Raw genomic sequence first — 3,934 nt, 5'->3', positions numbered from 1 at the left:
CGAGTGGTGAGCAGACCTCCCACTCGGGGGCTTAGCTGCAGCCCAGTGCTCGCCTAAGTTTTTTAAAATCCTACCAAGTGGTGAGCAGACCTCCCACTCGGGGGCTTAGCTGTAGCCCAGTGCTCGCCTAAGTATATAAAATCCTACCAAGTGGTGAGCAGACCTCCCACTCGGGGGCTTAGCTGCAGCCCAGTGCTCGCCTAAGTACCAAAAATCCTACCGAGCGGAGAGCAGACCTCCCATTCGGGAATTTAGCTGCAGAAGCGCAGGTCTACTGATACCTTCTCATCCTGAACTTCTCCACAAATACAAGATGCAGGTCGACTGCAACTTGAACACCAACCTGCAAGATTGCATCACCAGTTCTAAAATATATGCCGAGTGAAAGACATGCAGACGTATTCAACGGTAAAACCCAGTTCGGATAAACGTCCTAACAAGGTCCTGAAGTGCCCAGGCACTAAGCCTGTTAAAGTTTATCAGTTACAAGACCACTCGGCATTCCGAGGAAAATTTAAGATATCAAGATAAGAAGTTTTTTACCCCTCCTATGGAGGGTTGGAAGTCGCAACAAACTCATCCAGGTCGATTCCGTCTGCGATCCGAGTGGCAGTAGTGATGAAAGTCTCCATGAAAGAACGGAAGTCATGCTTCCTAGTATTTGCCACCTTGAGAGACGCCAGCTTGTCTTCTCTCGCTTCCTTGCAGTGGACGCGGACTAAGGACAATGCAACATCGGCACCACACCTGGCAGAAGACTTTTTCCATTCTTGCACTCGACTTGGAACTTCGTTCAGTTGAGTCATCAGAGACTCTAGGTCGTTCTGAAGTGTTTCTTCTGGCCAAAGTGATGTGTCGATGTGCGACGTGGCAGCCTTCAGCCTTGCAAGATAGTCGGCCACTGCAGCAACGTGAGACTCGAGGCGGAGCACGTTCATAGCAGTTTCATCTTTCACTGGAGAATTGATAGGATCCAAGCTAGTTTCCACTCGACTAGTCTCCTCTTCAAAGTTTTGGCAGAATTCTGTGGACACGATTCAAGGATAAGCTAATGTTCCTATAGCAAGTCAGAAATTACCAGTCGGATATAAGGGGTTACCTTCGAGCATGAGGAATAGCTTCTTGGCGAGTCCTCCCAGATAAACCTCCAAGTCGTTCTTCTTCCCCACTAGTTCACCAGCTTTGTCACTAAGGGCTATCTTCTCACGCTTCTGTTGGGTGACCTCCTGGTTGGCCGCATCGAGGGCAGCATTCAGAGCGGCATTCTCATCTTCGAGCTTGCTGACCGAAGCCAGCTTCTCCTCTGCAAGTTTCGTTTTGTCGGCAAGGTCAAGGTCCTTCTTCTTCAGCGCATCCTTTAGTTTTTCTGCAAAAGGACAGTGAGGTCAGACTCAGGAACAGACAAAAATGAAGACAGTCGTCAAGATCCTCACCAAGCATACCTTTTGCCTTTTCCTTCGACTTCGTGAAGTTCTCCTGGACAAGCTTCAGATCAAGCTCAAGCTGGACATGCTTGTTCTCCAACTCAGTATAACGAGAAACAAGGTCACAAGATTTCTGCGAAAAATCAGTCGACAAACATCAAAGATAAGTCACTTCCGAGTGGCTAAGGGAAAGATCGTGGCATTTCTAAGACTACAGTCGAATCAAAATATTCAACTGTAGTCTCGGGGACTACACCCAGTGGGTGCACTTAGCGTGCCCCCACTGGTTTTACCGGCTCGGATCGATCAGTCGACCAAAAGCAGCTAACTGTCAACAGTTAGGCAAAAAAACCAACGAAGAATTCATCAGACCATAGCCAGCTGCTAGCAGTCGACCACGGTCTCAGGGACTACACCCAGTGGGTGCACTCGGCGTGCCCCCACTGGTTCCATGATTCCACTCGACCAGATCGAGTGAGACAAGAAAAAGTGAAAAATTTCAAGTCATAAAGACTACGGTCGACTGCCAGCAGTCCACCAAAGTCTCGGGGACTACACCTAGTGGGTGCACTCAGCGTGCCCCCACTAATCCTGACATTCCAATTGACACACCCACTGGGTGCATAACAAACAATAAGATTTTCAGTTGGTGTTCAACTAACCTGGACATTGCTCTGAAGAGCTGAACTCGCGTCATAAGCTGCTTAGCTGGCGGTTCGGATCGCCTTCACCTGCTCCATCATGATCCCTACTTGGTGTATGGCTTCCTTAGCATGACTTGCTTGGTCCTCAGGGACGTGGTATGTGGAGAAGAGAGAAGGTGGATCAGCACTCGACGTCGGAGGACGAGCAGTCGTCAACGGGTCCGCAAAGGACACGGTAGCCCGAGCAACATTGCTCCCCTCCAGAACCAACGGTTCAGGTGCTGACACAACCTGAGCAGCCTTGCCAGCAGTTGACTTCTTGCTCCTCCTTGACCTCAGCGGCGCTTCATCGTCATCGTCAGGAAGATTGATGATAACGCTAGGCGGAGCTGCAGAAAAAGCTCAAAGTCAAAAATCAAGATCCAATCGACCGAAAATGAAGCTGCACAGATCATACCAGGATGTGAAGTAGCAGCGTCCTCCATGTCTTGATCCTCATGCCTGGCTGAAGTCTCAGAAGTAGCAGCACTGCAATTTCAGAAATTAGTTGGTCAGCAATTGAGTCGACCAAAAATGTATCCATGATAAAAGAAAAAGCATGAGTTATGCAATTACCCAGAAACAGTCGGGATCTCCATCCTCATCTTCGGTAGGGCCTTCGCCGGTCTTGATGGTGCCGCACGGGGTTGCTTCGATGCCTTCTCAATCGGCGCTGGAGAAGTCGTCCGAGGGTGTTTCGTCGACTGCGCAGTAGGCACAACTCCCTTGCCGCGCTCGACCGCGGGATCGTGGGCGAGCTTGGACCTTCTTTCAGAGCGGGGAGGTGCAACTTCCTCCTCCTCTTCCTCCTCCTCCTCCTCATCGGAGCCTGCATCTTCATCACCCTCGTCGCCGTCCGATTCCCACTCCTCCTGACTTTCACCTCCACTTCCTTCCTCCTCTTCGGTCTGCGTCTGCGCCCCGTTGGGCATCAAATACAACTCAGCGGTAGCCTGAAAGACAACGAAGGAGACAAAGTCAATCGACTGATCTACAGCAAAACAGGGTGGATGAAACATGATTACAGTCAGAAATAAATGGTCATACCTTGTCTACCTCATAAGACTGGCTGAGTGGCGGGATCCTCCTGGCCCCGCGAGGGTTGTCCTTGTTCCCTGTGATGGAAGTCATCCACCTCTCCAGTGTGGCGTCGTCGACCTCCTCTGGGTGGACCCGAGTGGCGTCTTCAGTACCAGAGTACAACCACATCGGTGGCCCCGGTACTGGAGTGGTTGGATGCACCGTCGAAGGAAAACCTCCAGAAGATCCATGTCAGTCACACCGTCTCAAATGAGCTGGACTACACGCTCCATCAACATTTTAACCTGAGCCTTCTCCTCCGGAACTACTTTCCGAGAGGATGGCTTGTTCACTCGACTCATGAAGAAGGGAGGGAGTCCAGTCGACTGCCCTGGCATCGGCTGGTCCTGGCAATAGAACCAGGTCGACTGCCACCCTCTAACTGACTCGGGAAGGGTCATAGCGGCAAAGCACTCTTACTTCTCATCTAGACCCCCAGACCCCCACACATTTGGATCACCTGAGTTCTCTCGTCATTGGGGTTAGCCTTTTTCACCGTCTGAGAGCGACAAGTGAATATGTGTTTGAAGAGGCCCCAGTGCGGCCGACAACCCAAGAAGTTTTCGCACAAAGATACGAAAGCGGCGAGATAGGCAATGGAATTGGGTGTGAAGTGGTGGAGCTGAGATCCAAAGAAGTTCAAAAACCCTCGAAAGAAGAGATGCGGCGGCAGAGAGAACCCACGATCTATATGAGTCGCCAAGAGGACACACTCACCCTCCTGAGCCTGCGGCTGCCACTCCGTCC

This window comes from Triticum aestivum, chromosome 7B, assembly GCF_018294505.1.
Source record: "Triticum aestivum cultivar Chinese Spring chromosome 7B, IWGSC CS RefSeq v2.1, whole genome shotgun sequence".
Lineage (NCBI taxonomy): Eukaryota > Viridiplantae > Streptophyta > Magnoliopsida > Poales > Poaceae > Triticum > Triticum aestivum.
Note: the sequence above shows the minus strand (reverse complement) of the source record.